Source organism: Ischnura elegans, chromosome 7 (assembly GCF_921293095.1).
Source record: "Ischnura elegans chromosome 7, ioIscEleg1.1, whole genome shotgun sequence".
Lineage (NCBI taxonomy): Eukaryota > Metazoa > Arthropoda > Insecta > Odonata > Coenagrionidae > Ischnura > Ischnura elegans.
The window spans coordinates 106077272-106104084 of record NC_060252.1 but is presented as its reverse complement, the minus strand read 5'-3'; positions in this window follow the sequence as shown (position 1 = coordinate 106104084).

Below are 26813 nucleotides of genomic sequence, written 5' to 3'. Positions count from 1 at the left end.
TTATTATTCTCGGGAAGTACTTGTCTTCTCTCGCAATTATTTTGGCGTCGTCAAATAAAATTGAATGTCCGGATTCACTCCAGGCGTGCTCCGCGATGGCAGAGGCTTTGAACTGTTTGTTTTTGGTCGCTCTTCGGTGTTCGCTCATACGGGTGTTCAGCGCTCTGCATGTTTCACCAATGTACCATTTACCGCAAGAGCATGGCACTTGGTACACGCCTTCGGAGAGTAGTGGTGAAATTCTGTCCTTGGGCCCGGGTAGGATGTCAGCTATCTTAGTGACGCAGTTGAACCTGGTCACTACATCATGCTTCCTCAATACTCTCGCGATTTTCTCAGACGTCCCTGCGATGAAGGGGATGGTGACATAAGCCTTCGGATCCGGCCTGGTGGCATCTTCCGGGTCAGGCGTCGCGGGCACTTGTCCTCTGTTTTCTTCCTTCTCGGCCCTTTTCAGGACCATGTTGGCGCTGTATCCATTTCTAAGTAATGCTGATGTCAGGTGCTTCTTCTCGCTGGCAATTGAGTCCGAGTCGCAAATTTTATATGCTTGGTTAACAAGAGTAGCCACTAGTGAGCTCTTCTGGCTGGGATGGTGATGTGATGCGGCATTTAGATAGCGGTCGGTGTCGGCTGATCGCCTGTTTCGCCCATGTTATCGTTCCCGCAAATTTGGCGTTGACTTTCCAGACTATTCCAGCAATATTTTTCAGAGTACATATAATCTATTTCAGGAATATTCATCGTTATAGGGTGTCAGTAAGTGGGTGTCCGAGTCATTGGCGCAGCGAGGGGGGGTTTTGGGGGATAAACCCCCCCCAGAGCGCAAAGAAAATGTTTAGTTTAATCCATTTTAATTAATTGTAGTTGGATATTACTAATAGAATAGTGTAAGGATTAATACAATATTTCTCAAAAAGCCGTAAAACTCACCATTTTGAACCATTTATCTTAAAATTCCGCAATTTATTAATCTCGCACCTACCGCTTATCCTGGTGGGTATTCCATACCCCCACACACCCCGGTATTAGTTGAACCCATAGCTTAGATACGTAGCTTATATGGTCTAAGGTTGCACCTAAACCCCCCCCCCCCCAGCCTTAATTCCAAGCCGCGTCCCTGGTCCCCTGGGTTAGACTTTGCCGCTCAGCGATGATGGCTACAACATCGCCGATCAGACGTTCCAATCGCTCCGCCTGATCAACCAATATTTTCATCTTTCAACTTTCGATTGGAGTTTTTTCCTGATCTTAGCCTAATTTCCCAGCCCCTATTCTCATTCCCCTGATATTTCCAATGCTCTCCTGATCGGTATGAACCCTGCTCATGTAGAGAGGTCTGAAACTGATGACAGTCGGGAGGGAGCCGGGGCAGCAGGTAGATGGGGAGGTAGACGGAAGCCTTTTAAGGTTCGATGGAGATTCTCGTATTCCAGAAGAAGGAATAAAAGAAGGGAGAAAGATAGGCGCTGGGGGCACAAAGGGTTTTACGCCGCCGCCGTCGCAAAAGGGAACCCACTGCGAGTGGGAGGGGCCCCCTTCAGCCCCCCCCCCAGACCCCCTCGTGATCACGTGCCCCGTTCCCACTTGCCCCAAACCCGTTTTCAATTTGAGAGCAGAAGGGGTCGAAGTTGGGGACGACTCTCTCAAGATTTATTCGCTATATTTCAAGACCGACAAGATAAGGGACCCACCCGGCATATAAATATACTTATTCAATGAGCAAATCCTTCCAGCAACAATATCCCTTCTTTCCAATGCAGAATGAATACGTTAAAGGAGTGCAGGTTGTTTTGTGAAGTAACGTAAAATGTCCGCCAATACTGAGCCAAGAGACTTGCACGCACAGTCTTCTGGAGACACAAATGTAAAATCGGTATATAATTATCTTGACTGAGTTTAAAAGACAAAGCTGTCAATAAAAACGTGTGGTGCTGAAAGACTCTAAAGTGATGTTAACTCAGATGATGTTATTCCTCATTGTAAAACGGAAATGGCCTAATACCCAAAATTCTACATAAGAAAACAGACGGATTAAATATGGCCGCTCTTGAAAAAAATAAGTATTGCAAGGCATCATGTGCACACCAACACATTCCTCAGCCGTGATAAGAATTCTTCACAAATCCTTCCCCACTGCTGTCAGAGATACTTTATAAATTAGATATTAAAGTTTGAATTCAAATTTATCTTACCCATTCACCCTTCTACGGGAATGGGACATATTGGCGCAAGATTGGGCGCGGTGTTATTGCGTTTTATATTTGGCGAAATACGATTAAGTTTACTTTTCGGCGAAATGCGATGTTATTTTGTAGATTTGGCTCACAGCGCACGATAAATATATGTAATAAAATATATTTATCGCTTATTAAGTAATAATTAATGTGCATATGTCCTTAGCCAAACTTATAAAACAAATAGTAATGGGCGAAGGAATTTTTTAAGTATGCGATCATTGGAAAAAGTATGCATTCCAATTTTGGTGTTTTTATTTTTTAAGTGGTAGACAAGAGAAATCATTACTGATCAAGACTTTGGCGTTGTGTTGAACCTATTTTTTTATATACTTACCATCAGTTGTGTTCTGTCAATAGAGACTCGAAGCAATTCGGGCAAAAAACAATAAATTTCAAACCTTGATGAATTGAGATCTCGAGATGCTGCTTTGGTTCTGTTTCTCTGAGGATTTTAGAGTGACACGTCACCTTCCTGATTTCAGGGCCTGTGAAATTGCCCTCATCCACATTCGCGTTCCTATCTTACAGGAAAAATTCCGAAGCATAATAAATTCTCACAAACTGTTTTTCAGCCCCAACTTAATATGCTAAGAAGGAAGAAACACTGTAGTCAATTTTATTTTTAAAAATCTTATCCAATTATAATTCCTTGAGTTGCAAACTCTGTAAAGTAACATTGTATTTACAGCCATTTGGCATCATGCGGTGGCGTGCATATTTTACATATATTAGCTTCAGTGAGCCTAATAACATTTGAAGCAAAATAATAATATTTCGAAGTAAAGCAAGCGAGAAGAAGATTGATTTCTCTTATCTACCTGATAAATAAGCAAGAATCTCGAATTGGAAAGCATACTTCTGCGTATTATCGCAACCTTTGAAACTTCCTCCGCCCATTACCAATTCTATTACAAGTTTGGCTAAAGATATTTTCTTATTAATTACACTGTTTTGCAAAAAAAATACCCACTCGTATACCCCCCTTCCCCACTTATATTTTATGTTTTATTAATCCTTTGCAAAATGGTGAACAGTGTATTCATCCCTTAAAACTTTTCTATTTGCTACCACATCATATGCAATAAAAAGCGAAGAAAAATGGTTATTTCAATTTTTTTTTAGTTTTTTTCAGTTTGCACCCCCTAAATCTTTTCAACCCCAGTCAAGTTTGTCTCTCTCGTGACCGTGATAGCCTTAAAACGTCAATTATTTTCAATCAGAAGCAAATAACATTAGTAAAAGTCCCTTGAAAAGCGATAAGTTTAGATACGGGGTTGTTTTTCCCTAATTTAGGGGTTGCTCGAAAAAATGGATGGTGATAGAAAAAAAACGTAGGTCATTTTCGGATTCAGCGACCCAAAATTAGCCTGAAACACCCTAAATTGGAGATGGGCATTTTTTAAATTTTTTTTGCAGAACAGTTTTATTACTTTATACACGAGAATATTATTTGAATACATACTTTTATCCTGCGTTATGAGCCAAAACTACCATCGCATTTCGGCAAAAAGAAAACGTAATATCAGCTCTCGCGCCAAGACGTTCCGTGCGAAGGAGACCGCCCCGAGATGGACTTGTGCCTAAGCGGCGCCAGCCAATACGCCCGGGCTAAAGCGGGCGCGTAAATCTGTATTAAATCACCCATCTACGCTACATATTTTTACGGAAAATTCCAATCTCTCTTTAAACTTCATCATTTTCCACGCATATTGTTCCTGTTGTTTTTATTTACGCTCTTTAACCCTTCCACTGCTGTGAGCGTACCTGTTACGTTCGCACGGCAGGCTGGTGTGAACGTACTTTTTCATCATCACTGCCATGCGCTCAGCACTTTCGCCGAAGCACTTCGAAGAGCCCCTAATCCGGGACTCTTTCCTCAACGAGCTCACCCTCGCTGGCCCCCTCTTTTCGACCCTCCGAGCGGGGGGCCTCCCTCCCCAAACGTGACCGCTCGGACTGCATTTTGAAAATCTATCTCATGCATGCATTGGTAATCTCAGACGATGTAAAACTCCTATCTACTCGTATAGAAACTAGGTCCCTGTGACGTCACGTGGAGTGGAATCGCATGGGCGCCAATCTGGCCTTTTTCAAATGAGGTTAAAATTTACCATTGCCATTCGTCTAAACTGGGATTTCTAAAACCAAATAATTTGTACATAATGGATACAGTAATGGTGGGTAACGAATCGCAATCAATGCCTTTCGTTTTCTTCGATGAAGGAAACTACCCTTTTATGCCTCGCATCACCCGGAGGAGAGGGCAGCAGCTCTTCATCATATGAGTGAAAGTAGAGTCCACAGTGGTCGGTACGGCGACACTCAATTCACGGAGGGCGTGGTAAAATTTAATTTAACGGCTGCAGTACTGCGATGTAGAAGGCAAGGGGAAACCACGAAGTTATCATCCCGAGGAGACGCAGTTACTCGAAATTGGAGGGAAGGGCAACTGTGAGGGAAGTTCAATTTTCGGTGGGGGGTCAGGCTTACGAATGGAAGATTCCCATGACTCTCGATTGAATCCTAGTTTAATCGATTGAATAGCTTAATACGAGGGAAAGATGTTAAAATACGTTGAAGCGTCATAAAATAAAAATACTTTGTTCTATTCCGCCCTTTATTTTAAATAGTACAACCCGGGTTTCTGCATATCATGCTATCATCAGGTGCCTACTTATTGTGTCACTAGCTCTTTGAGATTATTTTTCAAATAAGTATATCATTGAAACGATATTTCCTTAGATAACCCAATCCCGGCAAACAATGGGTTTACTTTTGCCAATTTGAGATAAGCAGGTTTACTACACTTAAATATCAAAATCACTTAGAAAAAAATCGGCAGTGCGTGTGGTGGGCAGTATTCAAATGGATATGACCAGGCAATGTACCTTCAATTTTCTTGAAACATTATATTTGAAAGCATCAATCTCTTTCAGCAGCATCGGGAAATAAAATAAGAGCCTGATGATAGCATGATATGCAGAAACCTGTGTCGTACTATTTAAAATAAAGTGTGGAATGGAACAATGTATTTCTCTTTTATGATGAAGCAATTCCAAAAAGTAATGCTATTGATTTCATTGTTTACTATAATTTTGTAGTGTTAAGCTTAGATATATCGTATCTTTCCTAAATATAAGACAAATGTTAACTTTAAATAAGATAACAATCTCTGAAGAGCATAGTTTAGCGTAACACGTGCCCGTTAATGGTATCACATGCTAAATACAGCGTGAGAGCTCCTTGTTGGTGACTACGGTCGTTTAAATTCCAATTTATATCTAATAATTTTGCCCTCATGATCTGCTCAGTTGAAGCTATTTAGATGACATGACTAGGACAATTTATTTGAACAACTGTTATCATAAATAAGTATTCCTGATAAAATTCCACGTTACTCATGTTCACTGAGTGTATGTAATTAGCTATTTTTCGAATATTCCGAGTTAGGAAATAAAATTTAAAGATCATAATAATGCATAGGCAAGGGCCATCACTACATACATGATTATCGACATTATGGTCGCCATATTAACTTCAAATGCTATTTATAGTTAAGAAAAACATTTTTAGAAATGAAAATGCGTAAAAATGCACAAAACAACATATGTATTGTGCGTTTGGTTCGAAACCATAAGATAATATGCTCCCAGGCCGATTTTTAGGAGCCAACGCTTTATGCCTTTCATTTGTTTCCGCAACGCAAAGCTGTGAAGGGAAAAATTTGCTGGCGGGGCGGGAGCTCTCGTGGCGTCGACGCAACGCAGAGCTTCGAGGGCACCGGTAGTATAACAAATATTTCACGTCAATGGTTAAAAGTTAATAATGATGACAAACCCTTTTACACACTCCGAAATAAGGTAAGGAAATATTCCGGTGATCGTCGACTCTTGGCCCGTCCACACGAGGACTCACCGCAATTGCAGCAGATCACCGGGGCCGCCCCCCACTGTCACTTTCATGAGCCGTCCCGGAGGACATGGCCGCAAAATGGATATGGCAAGGGGAGTGGAGAGGGAGGGAGGAGGAGGGGAAAATGGTTAGGGGGGGAGAGAGTAAGAAATATGGAGAGCATCAAGAGAATCTATCATGGCGTGGGTATCACCAACGATCAGCATCTCAATTCCGATCCAGGGAGAAGGGGAGGTTTGCGTCGCTGGAGGTGTGGCGATCACTTGGGGAGGGGAAGAAGCAAGCGGGACGTTAGGTATTGTTGGCCAAGGAAAAGTTGAATAGGGTGGTTTCCTATTATTTTTTTAATGCCTAAATCGAAAGATTATTATTCCTGGAATACGTATTTCACGCTTTTAGATTTAAAAACGACGATATCTATTTTTCGCGATTAAATGAAAAGTGAAAATTTTCAAGCGCGCGACAACGCGACGGCTAAGTATAAACGATGGGAAAAGCCCGTGTGACGTCGTTCTGGTTCCCGCTGCCGCAAGTGAGGTGACCTTGGGGCGAGGCTTTGAGCGCTGATACGACGCAGGATGCTAGCAGGTAGCAGAGTACCCTACTAGCAGGAAGCGCTTGGCTAAAATAAGGATTCTTAATACCTTATCAAACCAATAATTATGATTGCCAACAAAAAAGCTGTTATATAATTGCGATAGCTCATACAATCAAAATGAAACTTGATATTTCTCACAAATGATAAAAATGTCAAAATCATTTGATTAGATATGAGAAATATCATAATCAATAGCAATTTCGGCAATCGAATCTGGTTGTGTGGTAAAATTTAATAGCTTAGGAGTAAAGGAACATCTTTCTAGCAAACTATTATCCTATTTACTGTAAAATTTATTAAAAAACGTGGCTCCACCCCCAAAAGCACTTGAAAAAGTTTTATAAACTCAATTATTAGCAAAAAAAATCATAAAGTTACGCTGCGTCTCGTGATGCTCCATTGTTCCACTGCCGTCCGCCTCTCCCTGGAGGAAGGGAAATGAAGAATGTGGTCTTATGCTTTCATTCTCTCCGTCGTGGCGCCGGGACGGAAGCGATGCATGGGATGGGACGGGATCGGACAAATGGACTCCCTCTCCTTTGTTTCTTGATCAATGACCGGCCGAAAAGGGCAGAGCAGGAAGCGCAGGGAGGCGGAGGAAGTTGCAAGGAGATCGTATAAAAGGATGAGGAGGAGGGGATTGGGATCGCACGCGCCCCCAGCGCTGGAGAGGGGGGCAGGGGGGGTGCTCAAAACTTCTCCGAATGAGCGCCGTGAATGTGAGTTTCGGCTGAGCGGGAGGGTGAGCAGAGACGCCATTTCCGAATCCATCATTTCGACATTTCCGATCCTAGAGGACGCACTAGCCCACCTTTAAGGATCATCCTTCTCAATGCTTCTCGTCCGCGCAAAGCCCCCTGCGGCCCTGTGGTGAAGCCAAGGAAAGATAAGATCGCCACATCGCCGATCAAAACAAGTGACTCTATGCATTAGTCATTGATAAATGGAAATAAAGAAAAAAAACTTGTAAGGCTCACTGTAATGTAATTATGGGCACGACCCGGGTTTCGTAACTTGGTTACATCGTCAGGTGTAACCTATGTTGTAACCAAAGATGTAACCAAGCAACGAAACCCAGGTCGTGCCTAGAATTTAAATAACAGTGAACCTTACAAAGTTTTTATTTCTTTATTTCCAACATATGGAGGTTTCACTAAGTAAAGCCTGAAGTTATCAGTTATATTAATGGCTTTGCAATCATTATAGAATTTTTAATAATATCTCGGAAAAGCAATTTTCGCCACTTTTGACCCCTATTCCCTAGTAGGCCAAAATAAGCTTTTTCCGAGATCAATTGAATAAAGGAGACCGATTTACGGATTAATTACGTGTAATAGGGTAGTTTCCTTCAGATTCAAGTTTCGAGCATTTTCTTGGACGCGCCTAGTAGGTACATTTGTGACAATAATTCGCATTATGAGGTCTTTAACTCCACTTTTCGCTTTCATATGTATAAATTCCATGGCTGTCCTCTATCGCCGCTGCTCTTTATCGTGTACGCTGAAGAGATGGTAAGGGAAGCGTGGGATGAGTTAGAAGCTGAAATAAAAGTGGGAGTAATGATGTTCAAATCAGTGAGATTCGCGGATGATCAGGCGTTGATTGGCCAGTAAGCGAGGGGGCTTCAGGCTCTAGTGCAGTGGTTCCCAAAGTGGGCGCTACCGTCCCCTGGGGGGCGTTGCTGTAGTCTCTGGGGGCGAAAAGTGCCATGGGGCGGCAGGGGGGCGCCCGCCGGATGGTCCTGAAAATGTGACAAATGCGAAGGTTCCGTAATCTTCCTTTTGTCTTCGTTTTCAAATTTCGCTTCTAAAGTTTACTTTGTTTCCCGCATATGGAAGTAATTTAAACCATGTGTTTTCTTATATTCTAAAGTAAGAACGGTTGAAAAATATTTCCAAGCCTTTCTTGCACAAGGGAAACGTTTGCAGAGGTTTAGTTTCATTTGGTCTATCGTTGGTACAACTTCACGACACAGAGAACTTAATTATTTATTAGTCATTTAATTAGTCATTGTTTTTAATTAAATTATTACAATATTCCTCATATGGTTAGTTAGCATATGATTCTGATTATTATTTTAAAGATACCGATTAGAGGGGCGTTAGGTATAGGTTTATGGATAGAGGTGGCTAGAAAAAATTTGGGAAACACTGCTCTAGTGGATGCGTTATACGAGCTTTGCTAGGAGTATGGGATGAGGATTAATCACAAGAAGACTAAGGTTATGCGGTTTTGTAAAGCATCACGAGCGAGGAATGTGAGACTTAAGATAAAGGTTGGTGGTGAAAAACTTGAGCAGGTTGAGCAATTCACCTTCTAGGCAGTACGTTATAGGAAAACGGATACAGTAGTAAGGACATTAATAAGAGAATTGCATTAACAAAGGAGGCGTTCATGAACAGGAAGGAGCTTCTGAGAGGATCGTTATGTAAGAGTTTAAAGAAAAGGTTAGTGAAGAGTTTGATCTGGAGTGTAACGCTCTACGGTGCGGAAACGTGGGCACAGAGGAAAGAAGACGAGAAGATTTGAGGCATTCGAGATGTGGGTATGGAGAAGAATGGAGAGGGTGAAATGGACGGAGAGGAATAGGAACGACGAAGTGCTGGACATGGTGGGTGAGGAGAGGTAGCTTTTATATGAGATAAGGAAGAGACAGAAGGTATGGATGGAGTTAGCGCTTAGCGGGGAGGGGATGTTGAAAATGGTGTTAGAGGGTAGAATGTTAGGGAAACGAGGGAGGGGAAGGAAAAAAATAGGATTTTTAGATAGATTGAAAGGGAGTAGGCCTTACAGCGAATTGAAGAAGGCAGCGCTAGAAGGAAAGGGAGGCTCCCAAATCACTTCTTTAGTACTCCATGGGAACCTACCTTAATCGGTAGAATACTGTAATAATAATGTATAAATTCAATATCTCATGTTGCTATCAAACAAATATCAAGGATGATCGCGGCAAATGACCTTCGCTCATGGTTTTCAATCGTATCGCTTTTCGTCGAGGCAGTGCGCCCCTTCAAGGATTTGTCGTATTCCGGTCAGATTTGATGTCTTACTTTCGGATGTCCCCCTAGGCTTTCAGAGTGACCCGGGCCTTCCTTTCCTCAGGGGACCCATCGGGGACTCACAGCTAGGAGGCCCAAGAGGAGGTCTGCGATTGGTTGGGTGGGTCTCCACGGGAGCAAGAAATTGGACCTTAGCCTTTCCTCCCCCGCCTGAATCCATCGCACGACTCGGTGCTGTTGGACTGCTCACTCTTAAATACATAGCAGACGACTGCTTATTTGAGGAGTCGGTCCTGTAGAAAGTTAATTTGTATTACCGATTTGCTCATTTTAAATCTATTTACATAAATATTCGCAGCGTGGCGTTGAGCGCCGAGCAATCTGTTCATCCCCAGTATTTACAATAAAATATTCGTTATCTTAATGATTAGCAGTGAAAAATTATTAATTTGATAGATAACATTATCAAGTAAATAAAATATGGAAGATGGTCCTACTCTTAGCTGACTCTTCCTTGATATTTGGATCAGAGATGGGCGAAATTCCGCCGTAATGGATTAATCGTATCAAATGATCATCTGTTCCCAAGAATCGATTCAGCATAAAAATCGGAATGGCATAATTATTTTGAAAATCGGTAGAAATATATGATTTTTTTTACTAGGAATCGAATCATATGATTCTACCGATTATGTGCAGGCAACGATTCATACGATTATACCGATTCTATGTTGGACAATCGCGATGATATCACACGATTTTTCGATACAAATTTTCCCCATCACTAGCAATTCTAATATACTGCGATATAATTGCTATATAAAAATGTAGCCGCCGGTACTTGATTATCACGCGATTAGAGATATATTAAAACAACAACTAGTGCAGATCGAGCTTAAATAATTGATTCAACGATTAAATCGAAACCTCATAATCGATTACATAATCGAAATAATCGGAACATAATAATCGATTATCATCGAAAATCGATTATTTTGACCCATCACTAGTTTGGATCGCCCTTCGTGTGCTAGGCGAGGGGTGATTTTTTTAAACTGTTTTAAATGCGGAGTAGTTGACAACATATTTGGTTTATACTCGCTATTGTAACATTTTTTGCATTTTTGCATTAAAAATCTCACTAGAATACTGCAAGTGGGATTCGATCCCACTTTCAGTATTTATGTTAGAGTGTAAATCATATGATTCTACCGATTTTCAAAATAATCGATTATGCCGTTCCGATTTTTACACTGAATCGATTCTTGGGAACCGATGATCATTTGATACGATTAATCGATTACGGCGAAAAGTGGGATTGAATCCCACTTTCAGTATTCATGATTCAAAAAGTAAACTTTGTAATTCCCATACATTTCCGGTAAATCTGTGGAAATATTAGATGGAAGACCAAAAACCTTCGAAACGCTGAATTGGAGACATTGCTCGGTGGAGATGAGTACCAAACTCAAGAAGAACCTGCTTATGCATTAGGAGTTACGCACTAATCCATTTTCAAGCGATTGAATGCGTTGGGATTTATGCAAAAGCAAGGAGCTTGGATTCCTTATGATTCAAAGTGATTTTACACCAAGACAACGCTCGACCCCGCGTTGCAAAACCCGTTAAAACCTACCTGTAAACTTCCCATCTGAAGTCCTAACCCCCCCCCCCCGCTGTATTCCCCAGATATTACGCCGTCCGATTATTGCTTGTACAGTTATATGACACATGGTCTGGCAGATCTGCAGTTGCGTTCATATGAAGACACAAAAAAATGGCATGATTCGTGGGTAGCTTCAAAACTGAACACTTTTACCGCTACGATATTGGCCTCTAACTCAATGATGAGGAAAAGTTGTAGCCAGGGATGGAAAATACAGTATATTCCGGTTAATTGGGACATATTGGGACTTGTGCACTTTGCCCCAATTAATCGGCTGCCCCAATTAGGCGAACTATCCTGTAAACGGGCATAAACAAACTAGATAATGATAAGATTGAAATAATTGAAATGATAGAAAGAAGACTAAAGAATGTTTATAATGCAACATAAGTTTATTGATATATTAATTTGATTAATAAATCAGCGAGTTTAGTTAATTTATTATCATTTTTAAGAATTATAACAATTTACTTAAAAATATTTTTCACAGCCTCGGGCGACGCTGAATGAATGTCTTTTACCAAGTACTATTAAAGAAAAGGCCTATCCTCTTGCGGATAGTATAATAACAAGAGCTTTCAAAATGGGGCAAGAATAGGAACATTTGTGAAATATAAGAGTAATTCAAAGGAGTAAAATATAAAAAAATAGTATTCTGAAAACAAAAAATTTTAATTTCGTTGCCAGTATAGAGTCTATGTCGCCGACTCATGGCCCAATAAAGCGGCATGCTGTCCCAATCAAGCGGAGAATACTCTGGGATATTCCTCTATTGGGTTCTGTTCTTCAAGATCCGCCCCAATTAAGCGGCTGCCCCAAGTAACCGGTGGGCCCATTAAACGGAATCTACTGTACTTTGAATGGTTCATTATAACAATTTTTTCACAATAAAGTTGTATTTTCGTTCAAAAAACAGCGGGAACAGTTACGCACGCAATAGCAAAATTGTTTCAATTTCGACATTGCTGTAAGAAATGCGTGTAAGTGTCTTCCTGCAACCACTTTCTTCCCAGAAGCCCTAGAATATTATCGCAAAAGAAAGAAATAATGTTTAAAAAAACGCCTTTGAGTAAAATCTGGTACACGTGGGGACGGAGACGCCTCATTCAATGAAGTGATAAGGACGGAACGGAAATTTAATGAAGTTCCCGCCGCAGCGTCCCGCTTCCTTCCACAGAATGATATCAACTTTTCCCTCAAGTGCCTCGCTCAACTAAGTCTAATTTTAAAAATGAAATTGAGGGGGTGGTGGAATAAAAAAAAGAAAGAGGACGTTGCAGTCGAGACGAGTCCAAATGAGAGAGAGGGGTTACTACCGGTTCAGAATGGGAGACCCTCGTCAGGAAATAACGGGCCGAATTACACGCAACATCTTGCTCAAGTTGGTTCAACTGGTTTGTAAGTCTAACTGCATATGTTTAAGCAAAGTATGTATTCTAAGAGGAACAAAACCTGTCCACTTTGGTTTACACTAGCTTAAACTCGTGTAATAGTAATGAAAACACCGCTGTAATAAAACAGGCTAAATTACATGAGACATCTTGCTCAAGTTGGTACAATTGGTTTGTAAGATTAATATACAAGATAATTGCAATAGTTTAAGCAAAGTGTGTATTATCAGAGGAAGAAAACCTGTTCACTTTGGTTTCCACTAGCTTAAATTCGTGTAATAGTAATGAATACACCGCTTTTACAAAAATCGGGGAATTCATTACATTCGACCAGGCATCTCTGTACCTTCGTCAATATTCTGTTAAATATTTTCCCTCTTGAAACTACAATACCATAACAAGTTATTTTCTGACATTAATGACATCGTTCTACAAAAAAATTGTTCAAAAAACGCCTGGCTACAATTAAGGGTGTTTCTGGCTAATTTTTGGTCGCTGAATCCGAAAATGACCTCTTTTGAAAGAACAGTGTATTCATCCCTTAAAAACTTTTCCATTAGCTACCATATTATATGTCATAAAAAACGAAGAAAAACGGTTATTTTAACGTTTTTTAAAGTTTTTTTTTTCAATATTCACCCCCTAAATCTTTTCAACCCTAGTGAAATTTGTCTCTCTCGTGACCGTGATAGCCTTAAAACATCAATTTTTTTCAATCAGAAGCAGATAAGATTAGTGAAAGTCCCTTGAAAAGCGATAAGTTTAGATACTGGGTTGTTTTCCTTAATTTAGGGGTTGCTCGTATAAATGGAGGGTGATAGAAAAAAACGGAGGTCATTTTCGGATTCAGCGACCCAAAATTAGCCAGGAAACCCTAAATTGTAGCCAGGCATTTTTTGAACTACTTTTTGGCAGAACTGTGTTATTATAAATAAAGTATGTTATTACAGATTGTAAACTACTCACTGATTTTAACGTATTAATAATTTTTAGACGCAACTTGTTTATGTAATTTCAGACTTGCTCAACGTTTTTTCACATTGGTTAATGGAAATAAGTATTTAGCTGAACATTAATTTTTATAAAGAAGATACTAATTTTATTACCTACTATTACATAGTATCAGTGGCGCAGCGAGAGGGGGCTTATGGGGGATAAAACCCCCCCAGAGCTCAGAGAAACTTTTAAGTTTAATCCATTTTACTTAATTGGATTGATATTAACTAATAGAATGTTGTAACCATTAATAAAATATCCCTAAGCAAGCCATAAAACTTACCATTTTGAACTATTTATTCTAAAATTCCGCAATTTATTAATCTCGCACCTACCGCTTATCCTGGTGGGTACTCCATACCTCCACACACCCCGGTATTAGTTGCAACCAAACCCCCCCCCCCCCCCAAGCCTTAATTCCTAGCTGTGCCCCTGCATACTGTGTCAAAAAGAAATTCAGCAGCAATATAGCAATGATAGTTGAAATAAATTATCAGGCATCTCTGGATGACCTATTTTGAAAGTATACTCAAATATTGAAGACAAATTGTAGTTCCTGAGATCAGGATATCATTACCATTTTATTTTCAAAGCAAATTTGAGTGCCTTCAAATGCATTCATTCCTAACACTTCTTCACTTTACTTATCACAATAGCAACTCTCTTCTTGCTTTCTTTCTTTCAACCTACTCTTTACTTCGGTTTTTCGCGAAAAAGAGAGTTTAAGCAGCGGACGGAGCAGATATTTTTTCTACGATTACGATTATCTATAGCATATCTTAGAATTACTTTTCATTCAAAAGTAAACTTCGTTAAAAGATATAATTGTATGTATGAGATACTTCTCATACTCAATAAATTTCACACATTCATGGTAGGTTTTTCTCCCTAGGTATGCATTGCTATACGGCTATATTACAGCTAATTGGAGCTAATACTACAAACTAATTGGAAAGACATCAGGGACCATGTTATGTTGCATCTAGTTAATATCATAAAAAATGAAAGAGACTCCACAAAACGCCAAAAAGACTTCAAAGCGGAGATGGATTAAAATAGCGAGATTTCCTTTCCGGAGACCTCAGTATGACGGGAGAGAGATTTTGAACTTGCAGCAAGCACCGAGTCACGAAGTATATAAAGGAAGTTTTATCAGCCATAGGAAATAAAGTGCTGAAGGAGGTAAATATTCCTGCATCGTATGGATTTACAAAAAATTAAATCACTCCTCCTGCACTACCTTCCGTCTTGAATAATTTCAATGTAGGGAAGTAAAACTAAAGATAGCGAAGGAAAATGAAATAATTACTAAAATAAAAGGAGAAAAAAGGAAAAGAAAAAGAAAAATATTAAATAGAATACATCTTTTCTTCTACAAAGGGGACGAAATTTTCAATAAAGTTCTATACTGTGTAAAATCTTCTCGGGATTCCCACCGGGTTATTGTATCCGTAATAGCCAATGTTTCAAGCTTCGACTCCAGCTGAGCCCCGAGTCGAGGCTTGGAAAATTGGCTAATATGGATAAATTAACCATGTGGGAATCCCGAGAAGAGTTTACTCACATTATTCGCCGGGAAAGCATCAGATAATAAAGTTCTATACTTTTTTGTCACACTCTTTAGTGGAATACAAACGACTATAACTTCATAATATTTTCCCAGCAGCGACAAAAATATCCATTTTAAGGAAAACCAAATGAATGCGACGATCACTTCATATGTGACGAAGAGCAGATATCTCCAATGCATTTTACTTTGAAAGAAAGGAGCTCTAATAAAATCATAAACGGTTCAACTACCACATTCCAATTTCTGCTTTGCCATTTACCGCCATAAGAGAACTTCATTTCAAAAAACATATATATATTAATATAGATAACTAGAGAAAACTTATATAAATGTAACTAGAATAATAATAGAGAGCTATCCGGGACAATATTTTCATCATTTATAGTTCCATTTAAGAATTTGCAGTTTCTTGAAATTAGTAATAATCACTAGTCCAATTCATTTCAAGTTATCCGCTCACATATCTTCAAGAATTTTTTCAAGTTCCATAGAAGTTATGACACGATATTTCTATTGCGTTGCATATAATTAATCAAAAAAATCTGTCAGCGTCACAGTAATATTTAATAAGTTCTAAAACTCTATTCAAGTTTACTTTGCCAGGTAAAACACGCAAAAAGAAAATAAACTTCCTTCTCTACGTCTGAAAGTCCTTAAAATACCTATTCTACCAAATGCTTTCGATTAGTGTGGCTATTGTAATTTGTGTCGAAGCAATAATTATGAAAACGACTCCAACAGTGGAAATCCAACCGTAAGAAAACCATGCAAAGGACTTGCTACTGGCACCATTCTTCTACACTACCACTGTTCGAAAGCTTCCAAACTTGATTTCTTCGCTTCTATCATCGCCCACGCATCACAAACATCAAGATACATGCTCATCATATAAGTCCTGATAAATTTCTTCCTGATTGCAACCTTCATATTTTCAGGTGTGAGAAGACTAGTTAGTCTTTTTGAGGTATACCTTCTTCGTGCGAAAGATCTATAGAGAAAAAATCATCCGACTTGACCGGGATTCGAACCCGGATCCCCCCATTTCCGGTTGAGTGCTTTCGCCAGTTAAGATACCGAGGCTTCATTCTTCCGTGTGAATATTTTTGGACACTACCGGACAAAGTGTTGTTGGACTCCTGAGCATATGATGCCACAAGCAGTCCAAATCGTGCGCACAGCACTACAGCCGGAGAGCAGGCCCGGACATAGAACACATAGAGGTGATCGCTCTTGACTAGTTCAAAGCATTTGCACATTGCAGGCGGCTCCCGTAAAAGTTATCACCGTGGCTAGTCCCGGTATATTTCACCCTTGACCAGTGACGTGAAATATTTGATACACTACCAGTGACATGCGGTCTGGGAGACCGCAATAAAACAAAAATTCGTAAAACGTTGCAAAGTCATTTTTATTGCTTAGTTTACTGTTTCTTTGACTTCTCAACTATTATAAAACTTATTTTTAATATTATGCATTCCAAATACGAACCAACTTTTTCAGTAAAAATTTTTATTTGAAACAGGATCAAAAAACTGATATCAAGAACACTTGAGTTATTTTATTATGGTACTTTTTTAATTAAGTACTTAATTATCCACGTTATGCAACTAGAAATGCTTCCTTATGAATTGTTAATTATTATTATTATTCTTGAATAATCACTAGGAATTGTTTTAAAAACTTTTTGAATCATTTCCACCAGCATTACGTTTATTGGATTTCCAATTAAGTGACGTGAGGCCACACAGACCGCTTCTCAAATTCAGTTGCAAATTTTGGGAAATAAATAAAAAGAACGTTAAATTTTAAGAGTGCCATGTCCTTTATATACAAAATGAAGAAGCTCCCGAGGATTATATATATTTTGAAACATTAATTTTGAAAATAATCATAATTTTAGAAACGCAGCGGTCTCTCAAATCACCCGACACCGGTTATGGGTTAATGTCGATTCCGATAATATTTACCATTTTCCGCTCATCCGTCACAGATCTCGTTGACGTCACAGAGTTGTCACATACTCTCTTGAGCGATTGCTTCCGTCGAAGATTGGGTCTCTCTGAATGACTCAATGAACCAGAGCTTTATAGCTATAATGAAGTCGCTAACTCATGAAAAGTGAGCAGAGGCAATTTTTTTATCTTTTCAATTTAAAGTTATGTGGAAGTGGCTGATTAATATGGAAGACTTCTTCTTTGTAAATTATCTTTAGTAATTTCTCAGACCGTACGTCACTGGTTAAGGGTCAAATTAAACACCTTATTCGCTTGATCCATTCAACCGTTTCCTTTCTAGTCCATCAAATTTTATGCACGAATGGATGCACGAGTTTTACTTTGCGCGGAATGGTTGGATGCAGAGTGCGCACAGGTGAGGAGAGATGAGATGGACGAATGCAGAGGGTGGGTCTATTCGAGGAGAGAGAGAGAGAGGTGTAGGGCGAGGGAGAATGGAGGAGAAAGGGGGGAAGGAAGTGGATGCCGCCGCCGCGAAGACTCCATTCCGCAAATCCACGCACGCAGCCTCCCTTCCACACACTAGCGCCCCGTTGTGGAGGAGTTTGTCGAGGGAAGAGGAGCTGGTTTGAGAGAGCGGCGTCGTCCTTCGAGTGAGAGAGGTAAAAAAGGAGCACTCCCTCTTCACAAGGACTACACGGGGACGGGATGGAGAGGCGGGGGATGAAGATGGAGGGAATTGTGGGGAATTCCACTGCGCAGTGGAGGGGGGCGACTTAATTTGAAAAATTTCTAAAGAGTGGTCTGAGGAGGAAGCAGACGCGGAGTGCGGTGGAGGATGGAAAACGGACGCGAAAGGAAAGGAGCGAAGAGATGTGGAAAAGATACAGAATGATGAGGAACGGCTCGATGGGTCTTTAATAAAATTCACAAATTCTGGATTTACTTTGAGGTATTCCATTATAAGTTTTCATAAATATCAGACAATTACTTACAATTATTTACAATTACTTACCAGGTTGAATTACTTACTGCGTCCGCAGAGAAGCTCAAATTGATTTTCATCCTAATTCTTGGTTATTAAAGACCCCAAATATTAGACAATTACTTATACCACTTGTTTTTTATCGGAGCGCGACCCGGGTTTCAATGAATTATCATCACCTTCCTTGTGGCATCATATGCTCAGCAGTCCAGCAACACCTTGTCCGGTAGTGTCCAAAAATATCCACAGTGAAGAATGATGCCTCGGTAACTTAACTGGCTAAAGCAATAGTAAGCTAATTAGCGCCTGAAGATAATGATAATTCATTGACACCCGGGTCGCGCTCTGGTAAAAAATAAGTGGTGTAAGTAATTGTCTGATATTCAGGGTCTTTAATAACCAAGAATTACGATGAAAATCAATTTGAGCTTCTCTGCGGACACAGTAAGTGGTTCAGCACGGAGTTTGGTTTAAGTAGGTAAGGTTAGAGCTCACCCCAGACTATGCAACAGGGGAACGACCAGGTCGGTGCACTTGCTTGAAGGCTGGCTTCCTACCCAGAGGACCCGGGTTCAAATACTGGTGGTCTAAGAGATTTCCCTATTCTCCCCGATCCATGCTTGAGTTTTTTTTGCGGAGGCCACTTTATTTACAGCACTCTAGCCGGAGTATGGAACATCAAACTGTGGTCCCCTCGGGGCCTTTCGCTATGATCAGGCTAATGCCGACGCCGGGTTTCTCTCCACCCTTCCCTTAGCCGTAGATCGCCTCTTCCAAGTAGCGTAACACATTATTTCTATACGAAGATCTAGCTTAAAGAACAACAGCGCATCAAAAAATGTTGCTATGACATTAAACGTTTTGTAAATAAATATGTAATAATCACATTGTTGATGAATTTATGCGAATGGAAACAACATCTGCAAAATTTGCTGTTTTTAACTTCTCCAATTCGAAATGCAAAGCGCCATTGCAACGGTAATAAATAAGGAAATACCGATGGCGATGAAATTCAGCTCAAAATGAGGTTCTGGAACTGTGGCCTCAAAAATATACTGGTCAAACTTTTTAGGCGGAATTTCTATAAAATGTATCCTCTATAAACAGCCCTTGCTTTTATCAATTCTCTACTTCATCAATCACAGTCATTTACATAAAAAAGTAATTCTCACTTAGTATCTCATCACATTCCCGCAACTTTTGGACTCACCTCACTGCTTTGATTTCCTCTCCATGGACACCAATTCAAGGCTGCCACCTCAAAACAATTGCGCAGGCAGAATTCCCACTTCATTGAAGTTGGATTGATCGGGTAACAGCTAAAATTATATAAAATATACTCTCCGTTACACATGGGCCGTACACGAACACATCTATGTTATGCATTTATAAAAAAGCGCAAAATAGACAGGGAAGTCACAAATGTTCTTTACACTTGACAAGTAACACTCCCTATTATAGCTCATTGCATCTATGCACAAAAAACCAGTCTATTTTCTCAATAAAATACTCTTAATTAAGATTTCACTAGTGTATTTTAACTTCACTTAAATTGGCAAAACGATAACTTCAAAATCAAAGGAACAATTTCAGTTACGAATACTTTGAACCGAGTTAGAGTTTTTCGGTATATGCAGTAGTTAAACTTGAAATCCGGCTATAAATTTGGTTCCACTATGAGGGATCTTAGAAACTATTATAATATGTTCTTGCTTTTCAAACTCTAATGACCTTTATCGACCATATTTGTATGCTTGATTAAGTTCATTTGTTTGGTTGATAAATTCATATAAATAAATTACCAAACAGTCGTTTGGATATTGTTTTAATGCAAAATTCATTTCTTTCACTCCTGCCCGTCGTCAGAGTGGTTTCCCGCCATTACGGTGTCCATATAAGATGGGAATGGAGTAAGCTCTGGCTAAAGAGCAACCTCAGTCAAGACTTTCAAATACGATAAATTTCAGAGTAAAACTAAGCCCTAGCTGGCTAATAAATATTTCTAAGTGTACTCAGGAATAGGCGTTATTTATATTTGAGGAGGGTGAAGTTAATTTCATTTCTATGTAGAAAATATAAATTATGATTGCTAATTTTATCTCTCAAATTCCTACCTCACGAGTTCGCTCAAATTTGCCTTATTAGCCCATGCCAAAATTTTGTTTTCTCAAAAGGAAAATAACAGATAATATAGCACAAAAATACCCAATTCATCAATTGCGATAGTACAAGTAGAAGAGCATATTTTAGATTTTATTAAGAAATAAAGACTAAAATTCGTTTTTTCGATTGGAAACTCCTCAAGAGGGCGTATGACACTTGCACATACTTTATTACATACACCTGTACTTCGTTATTTTCAATCAATAACTCTTTGATATAAATAAAACTAAAAAGAACGATGAAGATAAAATGGATTGACCGTGTAAGTAACGAGGAAGTGCTAAGAAGAGTGGGGGGAAAGAGAAGCCTCCTAAAAGCCTTGAGCAGAAGACGGGGCAGATTATTTGGCCACATTTTGAGGCACGATTACCTGATGAAGACAATCGTTGAAGGACAAGTGGAAGGGGAAAAGGGGCAAGGGACGGCCCAGAATGACTTACATACGACAGGTCATAAAATATGTAAAAGAGAAGAAATATGTAGCTATGATAAGGTTTGTGGATAGAAAAGAGAAATGGAGAGCTGCGTCAAACCAATCTTAGGATTTTTGACTAATGTTGATTATGATGATGATGAAAAATAAAGCGCTGAATTTCTCAAAAATAGTCTTCATAGCAACAAGGAAAATTTTACTCTCGGGAAAGCGCCGAGTGAAAAAATCCAAATTTGAGCCATAGGCTATCATTGAGAAGTGTTTACTTTACCCTCACAATTCGACATTCCAGACAAGAGAGACGCTATCTAGCGGCCGAATTCGCAAGTACAGGTTGAGGAATTCGGAAATATTAGCATTCAGCAGGAGCACGTTGAGATTCAGTGGCGTTGAACAGTTTTTTGAGATTCAAAACCATTTTCGTAGACTTTAATCTCTATTAGTGATGGTTCGGTTCGATTCCTCGATTCTCGACCAAGAACCGGAATCGAAAACGAGTACTTGCCAAGGTGAAAAATCGATTCCGATTCCAGTAGTACTTCAAACAACAAAATATACGACCGCGTTTCCAAAAGTCATTTGAATTTTCGCGCCACGTAATCGTAATAACAAAACACATATCTTCTAGGGATGTGCGAGTACTCGAAAATTCAAGTCGACTCGAGTAGTTGGTACTCGACTCGAGCGTTTCGAGTAGCATTACAAATGTCGAGTCGAGTAGTTAAGGTTACAGAGCTTTCGAGGCTAGTAGGTTCAGGAATCTGCCGACAGGAAGCACTATCATGAAACTCATGTAATAATGCAGTTATTAAAGCCGATAAGTCATTCTAATGCCTTGGCCTGGTAGTTTCAGCTTGCTGTATACACTATAGTTGTCGACGTGGGCGCCGAATACCTTTACGCCAGCCGCGGCGGCCGATCGTCTTCCTACCCGGCGCACACTGGTCCGAAATCAGAAAAAGCTGGAATAAAGTCCAAAATGACCTTTTTGGGGATAGAGACTTGAAACTTAGCGTAAATACTCATAAATCATTACCATATATAGATGTATATGCCATTTTACATAAATACGAACCTTTAGTGAGATACAGAGGCCCAAACATGACCAATTTTTCAAAGCCACGCGAGATATCGTTTTTCCTCAAAAAATCTTTGAATTTATCCAAGGGGTTTTGCGTTGGCATGAGTTTTATGGAATAAAAAACGCAATATTCCTTTTATCTGGTGCTTAGCCTATACTGTCAATGACTTTGGCTCTCATCTATCTGGTTTTACAACGCAAAATGGCCGACCCGTTTTTCACGTGAAATTTGACATAAAGTAGATATTATCTTTCGTTTACGAAAAATATAACTCGGAAACTTTGAACAACAATATACAGTAGAGATTTATAAAGTGTACTAATTAGAAATCTTGGGAAAAAAGTTTGCGACGAAGGAAATAAGAGCGAATTTTCAATCGCGCGTCAAGGCTGAGCTACACGCCGCGGAACTCTAAGGCTCGGTAACTGAGGCCGATTTTTCAAGTTTTTTAAAACATTTGTATTGAAAATCGTCATTTAAAGCATGGATAATCGTCTTCATTGACTTAAAACACTAAACTGAGGATGCTAAAAAGGATTATGTATAGATCGACTAGAACATTTAGCGCATTACTCGAGTGAAAATACTAAGGATTGGATATTTTTCGGAACCATCCCACGCATAAGGAATATGCCTCGGGTATTGAAGTAAAGTGAAGACATTAAGTGAGCATGCTTAGGGGAGAGAAAAATGAACTGTTCCCGTGAAAGGCAACTACCGATACCCTTTTTCCCTTTCCACCTTCGCCGAGGAGAGTCGCGCGGAAGGGGGAGTTTTCACACCACAAGGCTCTTTTAGCCTTTTCATTACTGCGTCCGTCCGATGTGATAATTCATTCGTAGCGTTTAGATTCTTTCTTGAACTTAAAAAAAGCTAGAGATTTTAAGGTTGATTAAATGATATGAGAAGTATAGAATTTTTTTGGCTCTGCAAAACTAAAGTTTAGTTCTATAGTTCGTTCGCTTCATCCACTTGAATTCCATGAGGATTCAAGATCCAAAAAAAATCGTTGATATAATTTTTAATAAAAATTCCAAAGTCTCCTAAATCTTGCAATTTTGGTTGGAAAATACTTGCCCAGTCACACAAGTGTGTAACGAAAGGCAATTTTCTGCAGGCAGTAGTACTGTAACATGGAGACGTCAAAACCTGCTGGCTGAGCATGTAGAATAATTGGTTTTTCTGCTTGAGAATTTGAAAGGGAAAATATTTCATGATTCGTATACGTAATATGTAATCTTTATTACAGCTATGAAAATCTCTGTACTCAGGGCTCTCCCTTGTAGTTTGGATACATTGATATGGTCGACATATTATGAGTGCCAATATTCTAAAGTATTACCTATCATGTAACACCACTTTTCAGGTATGTTCTGTTTTGAAATTTAGCTATTATATTTTAAATGCGATGGTGGTTGGCGTAACATGGTGAAACTCCTTCATGATGCACAAAGGTTAAGAAAACACTTAGCTGTTTCACAAAATAAAATATATATTGCGACCGGTTTCGATACAGCGTATCATCATCTGGCCAGATGATGATACGCTGTATCGAAACCGGTCGCAATATATATTTTATTTTGTGAAACAGCTAAGTGTTTTCTTAACCTTTGTGCATTATTATATTTTAATTACATAGTGATAATATGAAAGATGCTTTCGTCAACTCTTTCACAGAGTAATATTATTTTAAGTGGTTTTCTTGTTGCCTGGAATTAAGTGATATTTTTCTTGGAGCCTACGGCATCAGAATCGATGGAATCGGTATCGGTAGAATCGGAATCGAAATGTCAGAATCGGAATCGGGATCGGAATCGATAAAATTTTGGAATCGACCCATCACTAATCTCTATAATTTAATTTTAAGTCGTATTACACATAATTAATTACATCGTAACTTAATTTTAGCTGAGTTAGTATACCATTTGAAGTTAATAATTAAGTTATTAGTTACGAGGCTCGAGTGGTCCTCTTTTTTTAGGATTTTAATTTATTATTTTCTTAATTTTCTGTAGTCTTAGGCGGTTGTTGATTGTAACTTTAAGTAATATGTATCTTGCTGATAATCTCTCTAGTTTTTAGGACAGCTCATTCAGTTTTAAGGGCCATTTTCATTCTTCTTTTAGTAGGTTAGTATTGGAGGGGCATTGATGTGGCCTCTCATTCATGACCCCGATCATCGAGTCATCCTTATTTTTTCCCTCATGCTGCTGCCGGACGATTCCAGGGCCGTTTTCCAATTCGCAATTATTCAGCCTTCGTGCACTTTTCGATCGTCAACTTACGGATGTGACGACAGCAAGGGTGGATCCAATCGGCGAGGGCGCATGGGAACGAAGGGTAAGTGAACTAGGGAACGCGGATGCTACCTCGTAGGAAGTGAACGTGAAAATGGCGGCAAAGGAAAACTCAGAAATCTTTAACTGGAGTGGTAAGAAATTTTTTGTTTATTATGTGCAAAGAGAGTGTCCAATCGGTGCTAAAAAAGTCAAAATACTAAGCAGTCTAAATTACAAACGTAAACAAACCGAGAAGCAGGATTAAATTGATTTTAAAATCGACTACCAGATGTCCTACCTAACACTACCTTGCGCTTCACATTTCGTTACTGTCAATAGTTCGCACAATTTCCGTTCAAACTTTCTGGCGCAAGAAGAGCATTAGCAAGGGAGCAGGGTGCAAGGGAGAAAGGGAACGAGAGAATGAGTGCATACTACGTGGATTGGAAAACGGCATAGGTTAACCCTTAACCGGTGACGAGCGGTCTGAGAGACCGCTGCGTTTCTAAAAATATGAATATTTTCAAAATTGCTATTTCAACATATGAATAATCCTCGTGAGCGTCATAAATTTGTATAATAAGGACATAGAACTCTTAAAATTTAACATTCTTATTACTTATTTCTGAACATTTTCAACTGAATTTGAGTAGCGGTCTGTGAGGCCTCACGTCGCTTAATTGGAAATCTAATAAACGTAATACTGGTGGAAATGATTCAAAAAGTTGTTAAAACAATTCCTAGTGATTCTTCAAGAATAATAATAATAATTAACAATTTATAAGGAAGCATTTCTAGTTGCATAACGTGGATAATTAAGTATTTAATTAAAAAAAGTACCATAGTAAAAATAACTCAAGTGTTCTTGATATCAGTTTTTTGATCCTGTTTCAAATAAAAATATTTACTGAAAAAGTTGGTTCGTATTTGGAATGCATAATATTAAATATAAGTTTTATAATAGTTGAGAAGTCAAAGAAACAGTAAACTAGGCAATAGAAATGAATTTGCAACGTTTTACGAATTTTTGTTTTATTGCGGTCTCCCAGACCGCACCTCACTGGTAGTGTATCAAATATTTCACGTCAACGGTTAAGGGTTAATTCTACGCGCAGCCTCTGATCCATCGCCACTTACCTTTCAGGAACGATCACCCGTGTGATGCTTCCTGAAAGGCACTAGAGATGGCGCCCACCAGCACAACATCGCACGCGTTCGATGCACAGGGTGTTACTTTCAGAGGACGTCGGGACAGCGCTCACCCCCTCCTACTAGCCATACCCTGAGCAGTGCTTCATCCATCCTTTGAGAGGGCGATCCTCGAAGGGTAAAGAGATGGGTTGGGCCAGGGGTGCTCCCGAATGAATTTGGGATTCATGGCGTACCCTCTCTCTCCCCTCCCTCCCACCCACCCTCCTCCCCACCCCCTCCAGGGGGATTTCCGACTCAAAGGACAGTCGGGACAATCTGGAAAAAGCGATGTGTATTCTCTTCATTACGATTCCAAGGGGTGTAATTGTTTTTCTCTCGCTGTCTCCGATCTTACAAGGTCCCAGGAGGAACTTTAACAGAGTACTGCTTACACTACAACCTGAATGGATAATTATAGGAAAGCACCGTCTACCAAAGGTCTTACCGACAAAATTAAAAGAATAAAAACCATGAGAAAGTCAGGGAAACTCTGCCAAAAGAGGCATAAGTTGGAGAATAAATGAAAGCGAAAATGCAAAAATGTAATACGGCATTCTATACTCTGAACAGTATTTCGTTATTATGTCCTGAAATTATAGAATAAAATAAAATAACTTTGTTTTGTTCCACACTTTATTTTACTTAGGACTTGGATGATAGCACTGATGATAGCACTAGATGCTGAAACGCGGGTCGTGCTATTTAAAATAAAGTGTGGAATAAAACAAAGTTATTTTATTTTATTCTATAATGAAGCAATTCCACAAAATATATATTCTTTTCATTATTAGTTTGGAATTTCGGGAATGAGAAGACTTTGACGAATAATGAGATTGAGGAATAAGAATTTAAGATAATAAGAATATAGAAAGATAAGAAAATAAGTATAAGAGAGAAAGAAGGGAATAAGGTAAATAAAAACCATGCGATACCAACCGAAAGAGAAGGTTAAAACGTTTTATAAAAAAAACAAATGATCGTATGAACATATCGTCATGTATTTCGTTTTTATTTCTCGTGATGAAGGGAAAAACGGGACGTACCAGAAATGGACGCAACATTAACACTTTCTGAAATTATTCGAAATAGAAATTTCCCGGTACGAATCCCGAGTGGTAGACATCAACTTCATCTAATGGCTAGCCTTAAATCCGCTTAAGCGCGTGGCGGGAGGTACTAGGACACGAGCCTATGATCCATATAAGTACTAATAGAAATTAAGATCTGCGTCGTTAAGGTGATTTGGCCATGGTCAAAGACTTATTTTATAATATTGTACGTAGAACAAATTCCTATATGAATCCAACTAAATTCCTCGTTTACAATATTTTATCGTTTCAGCCTGACGTGGAA